The 17,020-nt window shown below is 40.9% G+C and overlaps 1 pseudogene; it reads left to right on the top strand.

Moving 5' to 3' along the window:
• The first annotated feature begins 4,483 nt into the window (after window positions 1–4,483).
• LOC111815842 lies at window positions 4,484–10,877 on the top strand (annotated as a pseudogene).
• Window positions 10,878–17,020: the final 6,143 nt, after the last annotated feature.

The following is a 17,020-nucleotide window of genomic DNA, read 5'->3' as shown; positions in this document are numbered from 1 at the left end:
TAAGATGTTTGATATTCAGACAGATAGTGAGGTTAAGCTTAACAGCCTAAGTTGTATGGTAATAACAATAAGCTTGTCTTCTGGAGGGTTAACAACCTAAGTTTGCAGACCAAAATTAGAGAAAAAGAAGGGCCACAAGGAAAGTCAACAGTTTGGCCCAGCCTTCCAAGGTCAATTAAGATTCAGGACATATGAGAACTTGTACTGTAACATCATGTAACTCAGTAGTGTCCCAAATTTTCTGATCAAGGAGATTATGGGGCCAAAGAGGAAAGTGATTGATGATGTACAGTGTTCCTAAGGAGAGTCACATAGAGAGAAAACATTCTCTCAGGCTTTCACAGAGAGCACATTGGCCAAGCATTGACCTTGACTCATCCACATGGCTGACACTGACAAAGGATCTACAATCTGAGGTACAGGATCTCAGGATAAATCCTGAGGGGATTTGACTGACCTTATCAGACCAAAAAGCTACAACTCTTGTTGCATAGGTCTTACTTTATCTTGATCTTAACCATTCAGCAGAAAAGTATAAAAACGAAGTATAAGAAGTAAAGCCATGGTGTTATGTTGAGCTGTAGGGGATTCAGGTCAACAATTTCTGACATTGCTAGTCAAGAGGAAGACCCAATACTATTATGGACTATTATGAAATTTCTTACACAGGTGAACCTTCTGAGTATTTTGCTGAGTTAACACACCTATAATATTCAAGTGACAGAACTAAACAAAAAAAGGGGATGCAGATGAATGTCCATTTTATATCTCTGTATTCAAAATGGTTAGAATAGATATATAGTTAGATTCTCTTAATGAATAGAGGGATTTGTTCTATTAGTGCTTGTAAATAGAATATCATGTCTGCATCTTGTACAACAAATAACCATTAGGAAAAGAGAATGCAATGTGTTAATTATTGAAACTGTCCTACCAATTTGATTTGAAACGGTCTCATTGCTATTTGTTTCTCAATAAAATTATGAGGAAAAAAAGGAATAGAAAGGGAAACAGTTAAAATTAAGGAAAGTAGAAAATATGACTCTTGATGGCCCACATGTCAACAGAAACTGGCTAGCAATCACCAGTCCTCATAAGGAAAACTGCGTAATTCCAAGTCTGGAACATACAGAGGCTTTTGTTTTGTTTTGTTTTGTTTTGTTTTGTTTTGGGCCTTGAGCTCAATATGTAGCACAGGCTGGCCTTGAATTTGTAGGCCTGCTGCTTCAGCCTTTCAAGTGCTAGGATCATAGGCATGTGCCACTATACTCTGCTGGAATATGTAGAGGTCACAGAAATGAGGTACTACTGTATCAGGATGTCAAACTTTGCATTTATCAGTTTGCTTATGTACAAAGGGCCTGGGAATTCCTGTACTCTATATATAGCATAATTGTCCTTAATATACATACCTATTCTTTCATCCTAGCCAACTATCATCCAGCTTGAAATAAATCTATGTCTTTAGATTCTAGAAACCTACAAGTTTCTCTCATCTGTTGGGAGGAATTTCATGGTTGAATTTTTCTAAAGAACAACGCTCACAATATATTGATGTGACATTGTATTACCAGAGCAGGAAGCATTCTTCCTTAATTAAAGAAAAAATTACAACAATTATTTTTTACATTACTTTCACTAAATTAACTCAGTGTTGTTTGAAATGTTTATGTTGGCTGTACACACAAACAAGAAGCCATAAAGAAACTTCCCAAACAGTGTTTTGATAATAGGATAAAGCAAAAGGAAAGAAGGAGCTCAATATTTTGTCCACAATAAATTTTAACCAGTCAGAATAAATTTCTGCAAGAAGTTGCAATTTGTGGAAGATTAATTATAAGTTCTCAGGGCTTAAAACTCTTCTGAAGTCTGACTCCCCCATAGATGCTCAAAGAGCTATGCTTCCCTCTTTGATACAGTTAAGGCCTCTGATGAGAGCCAAAGGCTTCTTGACTTCCCTATCACTAATATTATTTTGTCAGAATATGATATGACTTGAATATAGTAGTAACCTATCAAAGTTAGAAGCCAAATTAGGATAACAAGAGTCACTCCTAGTCATAGTGTTCCTTTAGAATAGGTTGAGGGGCTAAGGAAATAGCTCTAGGGGCCAAGGAGATAGCTCACCAGAATAAGCGCCTTCCTGGCAAGCGCAAGGTCCTGAGTTCAATCCCCAGTCCCACATTAAAAAAAAGAAAAAAGATAGACTAGGGTGATTTTTTTTTTAGAACCTTACATACTTCTGACTGAAAACAGATTTTTATGAATAAGAATAAGGAAGATTCTTACCAGATTGATACTTTGTTTGCTTGCTTGCTTACTTGCTTGCTTGTTTGCTTTTCTTTCTTTTTTAATGTATTTGATACAAGGCTTCACACACAGCTTGGACTCATAGTGATCCTCCTGTTTTCAGCAACTCCAGTGCTGTTATTATACGCATGTGCCACCATGTCCGGCCTCAGTGGCCTGCTCACCATGCCCAGTGGCAGGGCTAGCGTGGCATGTGGTGCCGGGGATCAAACCCCAGTCCTTGTACTTGCCTAAGCATGCGCTTAGTCCAATGAGCTATCTCACCAGCCCAATACTTTGTTTACAAGGGGTCAGGTTCCTATTCTACATAGCTATAGAAATCAAATTACACATGACAACAGTCTCCCTGAGGGAAATTTCTTACACAGGTGAACCTTCTGATAGTGCTAGCGAAACTGAAATTCTAAGTCCAGCTATGTTGATTGAATTGAACATACTTTAATGGGCACACACATCATTTTAGCACATTTTATTTAAATGTGGGAAACAAACACAAATCATACATTTGGAAGGACTCCTTGACCTCCAAGCACATACTACTGAGAAAATGCAAAAATTCTCTCTGCACAGAGAATATCTTGTCTATTTAATATACTATAATTTAACTCTAGCAGTTAACACATTAGCAGTTCATTTTAATAAATTATTGTACATATCAATTACTCTTTTCTAACGTTGACCTTAAATGCTATTTTAAAATCTCAAGTTATTGCTCTTAATTACACTAAAATCAGCTGGTTTGAAGAGCATTTTCCCTCCTTTACTGAGATTCCCACTTCTAATATTTTGCTAACACTAGTTTAACAAATTTCTCCAAATTTAGTGACTTAAACCAATACAACTTTATTCTCTCTCAGTTCTGGAAGGTTAGAAGTCCCAAACAGATCTCTTGGTGCTAACATCAAGGTGTTTCCTTCTGGATGAAGGACAGGATGTATGTTTGGGCCTTTTCTGGCTTCTAGAGATTGTGACAATCATTGGCTTGTTACTCCCCTTTCATCTTCAAAGGTAGCAATATAGAACCGATCTTTTCGACATAGAATCATCTACTCTATGTCTGTGTGTGTCTCTCTCTCTCTGTCTCTCTCTCTCTCTCTCTCTCTCTCTCTCTCTCTCACACACACACACACACACACACAATGCAGATTTGTAATTAAATTGTGTCCAATCATATTCTCTTTCCTAGCAATTGGAATTGGAGTTCAGTTATTTTCTCTGTGTGTAGAATTGGGCAGATGATAAAAAGAACTGTGAATGTGAACAGTGTATCCCTTCTGGACTCACAGAGGAGCAGAGAAGCCCCTGTGCAGAGTCAGAAAATGAAGCTGATAAAGAAGTGAAATCTGAGGGTCTTTGGAATGAGTGAGTGACAGAGGTGGTGTCTTTTATGCCTCTGGTTAGCCCACCATGTGCATGAATGATTTGTGCTTAACTAGCTATGAAAAGTGTAAGTCAGTTGTAACTGATGGAATGCTGACCAAGATAAGAGAAATTAAATAAAGAGATATAAGGCAAACTAGAAGGTAAAGAACATCTTAGGTAAGTGAAATGTGTATGGGGAACACTTAGGCAGACATGACTCAAAGAAGTCTGTGAGTGCAAGTGGGATTCGGAGCTAGCTAGAGTCACATCATGTGGTGGACATTATAACATCAGGCATGGTTTTCAGTAACATTGACATCTACTGAGTGCTGAGTATCTGGAATAAGCACATTATGTGCATATTTTCATTCATTCATAACTACTGTAGCTTGTTGAATTTTTAGTACCTACTATGGAAACAAGGAATTAGGGAATGAGAGACAAAATCACTTTCACAATCCTCCACACTTAGTTTACTCTAGATTTTGGAGTTCAACCCTTTCTAAAAGAATCAAACCATATTGCCTCAAAAATAATCTTTTAGAATGACAGTGTATCTAGTGCAGCAGCCCTTGAAGCACATCTCTGGCAAGTGCGGTCTGGCCTTCTGAGAAGCCTGCTCTCTTCCAAGCACCTAGAGGCGAGTGAGTCCAGGGCCTCCTGGTCCTTCAGAACCTCCCAGAGGCAAATCTAATTGAAGCTGCAAAAGTTACAGGACTTGGGGATCTAGCTAAGTATTCTTCGCGTTCCTCCTTGCCCCTTTTGGCTGGTGCCCAGGAATTGCAGAAAGGACCTGAAGCATGGTGTTAGGATGAGAAGCAGTGCCCTCCACACTCAAGTGGAAATGGCACAGAAAACTGGTGTCTGTCAGCTTAAAAATGGGCTGACCAAGGGTGCTCCGCAGTTGCAGAAGCTGACAAGTAACCTTAAGACCATCAACTTGTCCAACAACAAGATTAAGTATCTTACTTCTGCTAGTAGGGAAGTTCACACTGTTGACGAGTCCGTCATGAACAGCAACAAATGTTTAGCCTAAATAGCAATCACTTAAGAGAACTGCCATCTATCTTTGGGCAGCTCTCTGCCCTCCAGACAGAAGGGAACACTACCACCCCAACACTGTAGCCTCTGGCAGCTAGATGTGGTTTATTGCTAAGAATTGGATTCTGAGTACACCTAATGTAGTCAGGGAGCTGAAGTTCATGGAACTTAACCTCCACCAGAACCAGATGTCCTGGCCCTCAGTAAAGCTATCTTGCTGTCCATGCATTAAAGTTCTTCTGGAAGAGAACTGTCTTGAACTCAGCATGCTTCCACAGGGCATCCTCAGTGATTCCCATATCTGTCTGCTCACTGCAGAAAGCCATCTTTGTGAAATAAAGAAATTTGGAGAACTGGGAGGCTCTGATAAATACTTGGAGAGGTTCATAGCCACCAAGAAGGCATTTGTGAGGGCCAGCCAGATAACCCAGCAGATTAAAGCTCCTGTTTAGGCAGACTCAGGGACCAGGGTTCTATCCCCAGCATGCTGTGCTGGCCCCACCCTCAGGGTGTGCTGAGACAGCAATGGAGACTGGGTGTGGTGGTGCATGCCTGTAATCCCAGTATTTGGGAGGCTGAAAACAGGAGGATCAATACGAGTCAGATCTACATAGTGAGACCCTCTAGACCCTGTACTAAACACATTTTTTAAAAAAGATATTTGAATAATGTTCTCCAGGTCTGCACAAACATTAAAAGACATGAACTCAGAACCTCAGTTGGAAACTGGCTGCATCAAATGCTCCTGTTGCTGAGGATACCTACAGCACTCCAAATCATATTTTCTTTAGTAATCCTCCTTTTCAAAGTTATTGCTCATAATCAAAAGGAAAGGAGTCAGGAGACATGTGGAATGCTCCACCTTTGAGCTACGGATAGGCCAATAAACAATGTTGCTCTTCAACACCAAGACCAAGTTATACTTATCAAAAACTGAGGGGTGCTGTCTGTTACTCTAAAGGCTATGTCACAGCTTGATTTTTTTTTTTTTTTGGCAATATTGGTGATTAAACTTAGGACCTTACACTTGCCAAGGAGATGCTTATGCTGCTGAGCTACATTCCCAGGCCCACAGTTTGAGATCATGCTTAATTTTAATAAGAACTTTCATCTAGTCAGCTGCCACTCCACATCTGTGTTCATATTTCATATTTTTGTGAAATTTATGTAAGTTGTAAGAAGCTGCTACAGTTAATCTAAGGATTCATTATCCTTATATAATATACAACATATATCTGATATCCAATTTATCAGTTCAGTTGCAGTGTCCATACTTGGAATTTCAGACACACCTATGTGACTGTCTTGCTTAACATGCTTTATTGGAGAAGCACCAATACCACACTAAAAAATGTTTCCAAAGACCACAGTAGCAATTTCTTTACTATGAGAGGTGTTTTGTCGGTGGAGGGCTCTGAAGAGCTAAAATTGTATATGCAACACTTATAAGACTTAAAAGATATTACAATAGTCAAGATTTTTCTGAAGCTTTGTTATTTCTGATAACCTTTTCCTTTTTTTTGTATTTAGAACTCTACTAATAAAATTACCTTCAGGAAATCACTGCTACAAGTATTTTTAAATGACTTGTGTTGCTGGAAAAATAAAAGGGGCATGGAGGAGGGTGGAAAAAAGAAGCTAATTGAAATCTGCTTTGCACATTATTCCAACCTCTACAGTGAATGTAGTCATTATGTGCTGTAAACAGGTGCTAATAATAGTAAAAAAAAAAAAAGTTATGCTTATCAAGTTTATTCTCTAAAGGAGAATACTTCTTTACTAAAGAAATAACTTTTAATGAATAAAGGAAGACAGCTCCAGCTGAAAATCCTTAACACAAAAAGAATAGTTAGAAGGTAAAGAGATAATAAATAAACCTTTCTCTATGAAAGATATATAGGGAGAGCCACTGCGTAATCACATATGGAATGAGGAAGAGAACTGATAGAAAGGTTTCACTGGCAAATCTGAACCCAGACAGCACATAGAGGAAAAGGAAAGGAAAAAGTCAAAGTGGAATTCAAGTTTTGGGACAAAAACCTGGGAAGATGATAATGCTCTGAACAGAAAATAGGAAAGCTAGGAGACGTCCTAGCTAGGGTCCTATGGTCTCGACCTAGAGTGTCCCCTAAAAACTCATGAGTTCAGGTCAAGTTGATTGGATCACAGAGGCACAATGCTCATCCATGGATGAATCCACTAATGAATGCAAAGAAGGTGAAATCTGGTCAGCCGAAGCTGTTCACTGAGGGTGTGACTGGGAGAGTGTCTCGCTCTCCAACTTGGCTTTTCCTGTCTGCTAGGTGATGTGGTGAGCAGCCTTTCCTCCTCCCAGGTTCTTCCCTTATTCCCTGTCTGTCTTGGAGCCAGGTGAGTTTGGATTGAAACATCTAAGAACTAAGAACCAAGAACCAGAATAAGCCTCTTCTTTCAATTGTGGATTTTGGGTATTTTATCCCAGTAACAGGAAAATGCCTAAGATGTGGGATGAGAAGAAGAGTGGGAGGAGATCTTGATGAATTCACATGGGATTGAGATGCTGACTAAACATCAGAAGGAGCTGTCCACCAAGCAAGTACTTACATGGCTATGTGCAGTTGTAGCTGAGGAAAATTTCCAAGTGGAGATACCAACTTGGCGATCATGCTTATAAAAATAAAGAGCAAAACAACAAAAATGGACGAGATTGCCAAAGATGGCATAATGAGAAGGTTGATAGCAGAAGTTTAGAAAACATTTAGAAGACAGAAGAAGTTTCTAGTAAGATCAAAGACTCAATATAATAGAAACATTTTATAACATGAGGAGAAAATGTTAATCATCGCTATTTTAAGCAACTATAATGGAAGTTTAAATTTTAAGGTTCCTAGAATATATGACTTCAAAGTTTTATATATAAAACTTAACTTTCTGCAAAATAGTGGCAAATGTGGCACAGGGAAATTATTACCCCACATACTGTAATTGTACAGAAAATAGCTTTGTAAGATCAAAGGTAATAAGCTTAGGCTTTAATTCATGAAAGCCTTCACAGCAGATTTTATGGATATCCTACGTACAGATTGAAAAGCGCATATAATACTCTCCGGTTTTCTTTACCACACTATAATACTTTTCTTTCTTTATGCTTCAGAGGGAGAGCATTTAGAGTAACCATGCAAGTTCACAATGCAAAATAAAAAAATACAATTTTACAGGCAATTAATGTTGGTGAATTACCCTTTTAAGACAAAGTCTTTCACAGAAAGAAAACAGAGAAATGGGTACACATGGCAGGAAAGAAGGAAAAAAGAAAGGAAGAAGGGAGGAGAGTGGGAAGGAGGGAAGAAGGAAGGAAAGGAGGGATACAACTGAGGTGTCGAATATGCCAATTATCTTGACTATGGCAATTAATTCTTGATATATGCACATATCAAAACAACATTGTACATCTTCTGAAAAGGCAGTTTTTGTTATCATACATTAACAAAGCTTGGAAAAATAAAATGAAAAAGTCTTTTAATTCCCTAATAAAAATAAAAATAAAGAGCAAATAGCTCAACTATGTGAAAGATGTCCAATACTCCAAAAGGCTGCATTGTCATAAACTAGTTTTCATAATGACAGCCTTATAAACTTCAAATAAGCATGCACAGAGCAACTTTTAATAATTTTGTGAGGACCAACACATACTGCTTCTTTGGACATTAAGCTTTACTTTAATCTTGGAAAATCATTATAAGCACATTTGGTTTATTTTGAAGTCCTCATTTTATGCATTTGGCAGGGATAGAAAACATAAATTTCTCATAGTTTCTTCTTTCAGCTTTGCACCCCTGCTGCGTTGTGCCAGTGAGAGCTCAGCAAGAGATGATTCTCGCTTGCTAAATGATGCACCAGTTCCACAGACAGCTGAGCTCTGTGTGTTCATGAGTGTTCTGTTACTTTCTGTACTTGAAATAGGATGGATCACTGCAGTTGAAAACTCTGTACTGGAAGGGGCAATAGGATGCACACATCCCGAGTTGAGTGTGGTGGCGTATGCAGCACTGCCCTCTCCCCAAAAGATACCGGCATGCTAAGGTAAAGGAAGCTGTCTCCTTGCATCTCTACATACTTATAGTGTATAACATGAGTAATTTTATGGGCCAGAGAGATGGCTCAGTGGAATAAGCACTTCCCTGGCAAGTGCAAGGGCCTGAGTTCAATCCCCAGTTCCGCAAAAAAACAAAACAAAACAAAAAACCACATGAGTAATTTTAATAGGAATCTAGACATTCTCTCTTGTGTCGCTAATTCAGCTTTTTTCCCCAGAACCAAGGATTGTACTCAGGCCCTTGCACTTGCCAGGCAAGCACTTACTCTACTGAGCTATCTCCCCACCCCACTGTGTCACTAATTCAAAAAGGGAATAATAAGCCAGAAAAGCATTCTATTGGCAGAAATGTAATTAATTAATTTGTTTATTTTAATATATTTGGTTGTTACACGGTCTCACTGTGCAGCTTGGACTCAGTGATCCTCTTGTCTTTTTTCAGTCTCCCCAGGGCTGGGATTATAGGTATCTGCTACTACCCTGGGAGTGAGGCTGGCACAGCATGTGGTGCTGGGGATCAAACTACAGTCCCTGAACTTGCCTAAGCAGGTGTTTTAGTCCACTGAGCTGTCTTGTTAGCCCTTGGCAGAAATTTTAAAGAAAACAGAAATATTAATCCTGTGTTTTGTTTCATTTTGGTACTGGGTATTGAACCCAGGACTTTTACACCAAGCATTAAACCCAGGGTCTTAATATCCCCAGATTTTATTATATTCTTTATTTTGAAGTGGAATCTAGATTGCCCAGGTTAGGCTTGCACTTAAAATCCTTATGCCTCAGCCTCCTAAAGTGCTAGGATTATAGGCACAAACCACCACTCATAGCTTAGTTGATATTTATAGTCATCTATTAATTTAAGAAAGTAAGTTTTCACTTTGTGGTTCATTTTAACATCCAAGTTAATAAATAATTTCAAGCACAGAATATCAATAGAATTTCATATTGGTAATTATGGCTTGTGTCTAGATGTCCCCTCAAAGCCTCATGCACTTTTAGATGGGGCTTTTTTAGAGGTAGCTGAATCTATAGTGTGTGATTGATTCACGGTGCAAAGCTAGGATTAAGGGTGCTGGGATTAAGGGTGGGTGATTGCTGGATCAATCCACTCAGTGAATTGGCACCGCCCTAATTTCCATAGACTAGGCATGATGTAAAGGACAGAAAAAAACTTGATCCTCTCTCTGGATGCCTTTCCTGTCTTCTGCCTCCATGAGCTATTGCCCCTCTGCCATGTGCCTTGGAGCCAATTAGGGATGGAAACCTCTACAACCTGTGAGCTAAAGAAACCTTCCCCCTTCAACTTTTTTTTCATTTATGAATTTGGTACAGTCTCACTATGCAGCTCAGACTCATAGTTATCTTCTTGTTTTCAGCCTCCCCAGTACTGGGATTCCAGGAGTGTACCACCATGCCCAGACTCGGTAGCTGGCTCAGTGCACCTGGGTTGGGGCGGAGCAGTGCAGCATGTAGTGCTGGGGATCAAACCCTGATCCCTGCGCTTGCCTAAGCAGGCATTTAGTCTGCTGAGCTATCTCACCAGCCCTCCCTGTTTAACTTTAGTTGTTGGGCATTCTCAGCAACAGGAGAAAAGTAACTGAGACAGTAACATATAGGGCTAATAATTTCTTAAGACGATGTCCCATTTTAATTGATTACATTATTTTTTAGCATCAAGCGAGGCATGGTATTGCATGCCTACAAATCCAGAATTGTGAGAGGCTAATGCAGAAGGACTGTGAGTACAAGATCAACTCTAATCCGGGCAATTTAGAGATATAGTGAGACCCTGTCTCAAAACTAAAAAAATTTAAAAAACGCTGGGGATATAGCTCTGTAGGGTGACCCTGGGTTCAATTCCTAGTCTCAAAATAATAGCTGTAGTTGTTTTGAACATCTTTTGGATCAAAGGATATTTAAGTTGACCCCAAATTTAAGAAATGCTCATCCAAATGAGGTTATGTTGAAACTATAAAAATATTTTAAAAGTTTGATAGACCAGTCCTGCCTCTCAGTCTCTCAACTAGCATGTACCACAACTCATGCTGTAACTGCTTTGAACTGGTTTATGTTCCTTTCTTAGGTGGCATAATGAGGGTGGTTAGGAAACTTCCTTACCTTGAAAAAGAGAGAAGAAAGAAAACAGAACTAGATACCAGAGGCCTAGAACAGTATGATTTGAAAGACCTTGGAGCCATGGTTGAAATGAAGGCTTCCCAGGGCCCACTCTGTCCGCCAAATCAGACTTTCTAGAGGTGCGTCCTGAGAACATGTAGGAAGTGCTCCGTGCACAGGGTAAACTTCAAAAAGCTCCACTCTAAGATTATCTCCGGGGCTGGTGAGATGGCTCAGTGGTCTAAAGCACCTACTTAGAACAAGCTTAGCAAAGCAAAGGGACTACGCTTCAATCCCCAGCACCACATGCCAGCCAGCCCTGCCCCCTGGTAGGCTGAGTTGGCCACACACACACACACACACACACACACACATAAAAAATTTTTTAAAAAAAGATTATCTCCACTGTGAATAATTCCTACATGTCTAGAATGGTAGGAAGGTCTCGTATTAAACAGTACTAGGGGTAAACTCACGGTGAAGAAATGGAGTAAAGAATCAACCATATTGGGGCCAGGGAGATGGCTTGGTGGAATAAGTGCTTCCCTGGCAAGCGCAAGGGCCTGAGTTCAATCCCTGGTTCCAAAAAAAAAAAAAAGAAAACAATCCTATTATGAAAATAAATTGCATTAGAAATTTAAAACCTCTTGAGAAAATGATTTCTTAGATCAATATTTTGGCAAAATGTAACAATGACAGTATCAAATAAAACCTGAACTGCACATATGTTTGTGAAAGAGATAGGTAGAGTTCATGTATCTGTAGTTCACTTGCTGTAGTGTACCACAACAGTGTATAGCTCATCTTCTTTTGATTATATTTATATTAGATTCCCTTCTCCCTCTTCCCTCACCCTCAATTGCTGGGATTTGATCCAAAAATAAATACTAGGTAAGGTAGCTAAGACCAACCTACATCTCCATATTTTTTGATTATAGATAATTTTATTAGTAAAATATAGGTTTTCTAAAATATTTTAAAGACATTTGTAAATAAGATCCTGAAGTTTAGAGGGCATCTGTTCATTTTATCTATAGATAGCTAGGTACCAGATAGATAGATGATCGATCGATCGATAGATATAGACATATTTAATTCAATGGTCATGTACAGCTATTTATTACATTGCAGCTTACCAAAGAGTATCAGGAAAGAGAGACTGCATATAAGACACAGTCTCTACATTACACTTAGAGGCAGGAGGATCTTGGGGCCCCGGGTGGTTACAGAGCAAGCGGGAGGAGAAGAAAGGGTCATCTGTATGGTGACTATACTAAAAGTTAAAATGATCAATGTCAAGAAAAAAAAAAAAATACAGCAAATAGTAGGTCCTAGCTATGGGAGCTCTGGAGAGAGCTAAGAAGCAAAGCCAGTAAGTCAGATTTGCTTTGGGCTGTAAACACTGCACCACAGATTTTTTACTCCACCAGTGCAGAACAGAAATGTCTTTGCTGAGGAGCGCTGGTTTAGAGGAGCTCAGGAGAAGAGGGATTTGGGGAGAGGAATTGTGAGTAAATAAGCACTTTTGTAAAGATGTGATAGAAGGTGCTGGTTGGGGTTGATCTTTACCTAATATATGAATAGAAGACTTATGCTTAAATTTGTGTTAATTCTTATTGCTGTTAAATGGGAGAATATATCTAAGATTCACGGAAATGAGCAAAATATTTCCAAGTCAGCATGCCTCAACAGTCCTATCTTTTTAAAATTCAAATGTCACAGAGAAGAAATTCTCTGATATTTTACGATTGCCAGGTTTCTGGCAAATAATATACAATGATTAAAATGAAGAGACACAGGAAACATTTATATATTTCTCTCTGTTTCTTCAGAGAAACGCTGTGAACGAACTCAAGGATTTGCTACAGAAATTATGTGTAATACATAATTTTTACGCTTCCAAAGGCTTTTTTTTGGTGATTGTTTTCATGTTGATTAGTTTAGAAGTTTGGATAATTGAGTCCCTCCCCCTACTATCACTGAGGATTTAACTGGGAAGGGGGAGGGGTGTCTCTACCTCTGAGCTACATCCTCAGTCCTTTTTTATTTTAAAATTTTAAGACAAGATCTCCTCAAGAAGCCCAGGATAGCCTTGAATTTGCTTTCCTTCTGCATCAGCCTCCAGAGTAGCTGGGATTTTAGTCACGGGTAACCTTGCCCAGCAAAGGTGTTTTCTTTAAAATATTATTTTTCTTCCTTATTTTGTATTTGGTTTTTCCTCATAAAGAAAAAAATCCAAATAGACAATAAAAATGCGAGTCCTCAGTGATCTGTTCTTTCATGCTTTTTTGTTGTTGTTAAAATTCAGGGACTAACAATAATCCTCTTGTGCTTTTGGATTCGTTTCGGTATAAGGTCCAGCGCTTGCCTTTTGTTCTCAGCATTTTGTGTGATTCCTGTGCTCTTTCTCTTAAGGAAAATGTCTTCGTTGGAAAAATGCAGTTTGTTGTGAACTGACATGTGCAGCGCTGCAGTTCGACCTCCCTCCGCGTCCGCGGACACAGCACGGATTTCGGCCTCGGGGGACTTCCTATTGGACCGAGCTCCACAGCCTCCGGCCCTGAAGTCCTCGCGTCTAAGGTCCCCAGGCTGCCGTTTGAGGCCGGGCTGCCCGCCCCTTGGAAACCAGAGCGTGTGCTCCCGAGCTCAGGCCGCAGTGGCCGCGTCGCAGCCTCGGCTGCACAGACTCGAGCATCCCCTCGCGATCGGGTTCCAGAGGCCCCAAGCCTGGCCATGCCCAGGAAAGCCTTCTCGACCTGGAGGCCCGGGGAGGGCTGTGCTCCTGGGCCCGGAGGCGCCGCTACGCTGAGGGTTTGATTTGCAGCGCTGGGTGGAAAAGCTGGGGCAGCAAACGCTGGGGTGCAGCCGCTGGGCTCTGCAGGGCAATCGTGGACCGGCAGTGACCGGGAGAGCCGAGCCAGCCTCGGCTGGGTGGGGAGGCGCAGACCCGGGAGTGGAGCGGGGCTCGGCCTCCGCTTCTCGGCCCCGCCCCCGGGGTGCAGCAAGAGGGTCGCGCTCCCTCCCCGTGAGCCGGAGGGCGGTCTCCCAGTGCTTCTCCGGCCTGGGCTTCTCCGGCCTGGGGTGGGAAGGCACAGCAGAGTCTTTGCGCTGGCGATCTTGCATCTCCAAGTGCCGCGATCGCTGCAGCCCGGTGCAGACCCCAGGCTCCGTGGCGCCTGGTAGCTGCGGGCAGAAAGCAGCTCCTTGCCTTGCTGTTTCAAGAATGACAGAAAAAGAGTCCACCAGTGTGTTTAGCCCAGGAAGTCAGGGGTACAGGCAGAAAGAGCGGTAAAGCAGACGCGAGAGGCCCGGAAACCCGCGCAGCTGTCTCCTCCCTCCAGGGCCTCCCTACTTTTATAGGTCTCAGGGGTGGGGGCAGTGGTCTGCATCTGACTCCCACTTACACAATGCTCTACTGTAAAACCATGTGTCTTGGAAGGAAGTGAAGGCCCAAGCCGATAGTAAATAGTGTCTCAGGGGAGTGGTGCTGTGTTCAAAACAGGCGGTATGCAGTGGGCAGGCACCAACTTCCCCAGAGAAGGAGACCGCTGGCTCTGACCTTATTCTTGCTTTATGGATCAGGTCTCTGATTCTCCCCAGTATCTTGTAAGCGGCTGTGCTTGTGCATGCGTGGTGAGGGTGAAACATGTATGGTCTCAGTTGAGGCTAGCCTTGAGCACTTTTTCTAGCCCAGGCCGGTCTTGAACTCCCAATGATCCTCCTGCCTCAGTCTCCCAAGTGCTGGGATTACAGGTGTGCACCACCAAGCCCAATTTAAACTGATGGTTTGATAAAGCACAAATGTAATTAGTGTCAGGTGTACTTGTTGATACACTATTTTCATGAATAGCAATATTTCTGGATGCCCAAGATCAATTTGTCAAGAGATACCATTTTCTATCCTCCACAAAACCTTGATTTTAAGAATATTAGTACTAAACATGTGAAAATTAGTGAAATCACGGGGACAGGGGAGATGGCTAGTAGAATAAGCACTTCCCTGGCAAGCACAATGGTCTGAGTTCAATCCCCACTCTGCAAGAAAGAAAGAAAGAAAGAAAGAAAGAAAGAAAGAAAGAAAGAAAGAAAGAACTCTCAGTTCCTGGAGGCTCTATACTTTCCTACCACAAACAAAGGAAAAGGACTGGAAGAACAGGGAGTCAGGTTTCATTGACACCTGATAAACGTGAAAGACAAGGCCACCTATGCTGGTAGACATTTATCAGACAGGAAAGTGTTCAGAAGCGATTTGCTAATCAAGCCTCCTTAGGATAGGCTTACCATAAGGAAGTAGGAAAGCAGGTCCTCAAAATTACCTGTAGTTAGGGGCCAAGGAGATGGCTCAGTAGGATAAGCGCTTGACTGGCAAACGCAAGGATCTGAGTTCAATCGCCGGTTCCGCAAAAAAAAAAAAAAAAAAAAAAGAAAAGAAAAACAAAAATGACCTGTAGTCTCAGAGAACTGACTGACTGAGATGCAGGAATCCAGCTCAGGGGCCCATGCACACACACTCTCCACCAGTGAGCTGCACACACAGCCCTCTCGTCCATTCACCCACCTTTGCCAGGGTGACTCTTTTAAACATCATCATTGAGGTTTGTCTTTCTTTGGATATATTCCTTTCTATCCCTCATTGCTTTTTCCTTCCTTCTACAGATTAGGTTTAATGTTAGCCATTACATATAAAGTTAAAAAATGGCTTTGTTGTAGGACATCATGGCTCAAGCCTGTACTGTGAAGGCTGAGGCAGGATTATTGTGAGTTTGTGGCCAGCCTGGGCTACATAGTGCGGGGAGGCCAATACCAGCCTGAACTACAGAGCAAGACCTGGTCTCAAATAACAACAAAAAACAACGAACAAACAAACAAAAAACAATTTTGCCAAACCTGTACATCCTTGGAGTTACTGAAGTATTTAGCTAATATTTCTTTTTATGTTTTTCACTTTGTGAGATAACATAAATCTTTTGGGAAGGATATCTAAACTACTTAGCAGGGCCGGGGAGTTGGTTCAGAGGCATAAGTGCCTGTCTGGCAAGCACAGGGTCCTGAGTTCAATCCCTGGAACTGCAAATAACTAAATAAATTTAAAAAATAAAATAAAAAACTACTTAGGAAAGTAAGCAGCAAATATTTAAAAAACATACAGCTCCTTGGTACACTGGCAGCTTAGTTTGGCAAGGAGTGCTTTGTTACTTTTCTAGCTCTGAAACTGTGGTATCCTTTTTTTTAGCCTTCAATATATTCTCCAATCTCTTTTGTAAGTAAACATTTGAACATTCTATCTTGTTAATATGCAAAACCAAGGGAGCCAGGGAGTTAGCTCAGCGGAATAAGTGCTTGCCTGGCAAGTGCATGGTCCTGTTTGATCTCTGTACCACCAAAAAAGAAAAATAATAATAAAACTGATACTGTTTTTCTTTCTTTCTTTTTTTTTTTTTCCGGGGATTGAACTTAAGTCCTTGCGCTTGCCAGGGAAGTGCTTATTCCACTGAGCCATCTCCCCGGCACCCTGATACTGTTTTTCTTAAGGGGATAATCCTGGCTGTTTACCCTGCATAATGCTGTATTTAAAAACTGATCACTGATATATTACAAAAGCTGTGGATATATATACATACATATATATAGCGGAACCGGGGATTGAACTCAGGCCTTGCACTTGCCAAGGAAGCACTTATTCTACCGAGCCAGCTCCCCGGCCCCTGTGGAAACATTATATACAACATTTTTCATTAAAGGTGGAATGCCCTAATGAGTATACTGCACCAACAAGAATTCTTTAGGTGTCAGTGCTAGAAAAAATATATAACCACAGTAGTAAAAAGACTGCATAGACTATCATTTATGATTTTCTGTAGACGATAAAGACAAACCTCTTGTCTCATACTTTATTTGGATTTCTGTTCTACCTCATCTACTCTTTTAATGCCAAGTATCCATTCATTCCAGCTTATAAGACGGTTCAGAATGCCATCTCAATTTGTAGTACAAGGTGGGAAAATGCTATTTATTTTTGTATTTTAGGGACGGGTCTACAGGGTGTTCAGAGTCTCACTACTAGATCGGACTTGTAGTGATCCGCCTGTTTACAGCCTCCCAAGAACTGGGACAGGCCCA

Source organism: Octodon degus, unplaced genomic scaffold (assembly GCF_000260255.1).
Source record: "Octodon degus isolate 3935 unplaced genomic scaffold, OctDeg1.0 scaffold00022, whole genome shotgun sequence".
Lineage (NCBI taxonomy): Eukaryota > Metazoa > Chordata > Mammalia > Rodentia > Octodontidae > Octodon > Octodon degus.
This window is presented reverse-complemented; position numbering and strand designations above follow the sequence as displayed.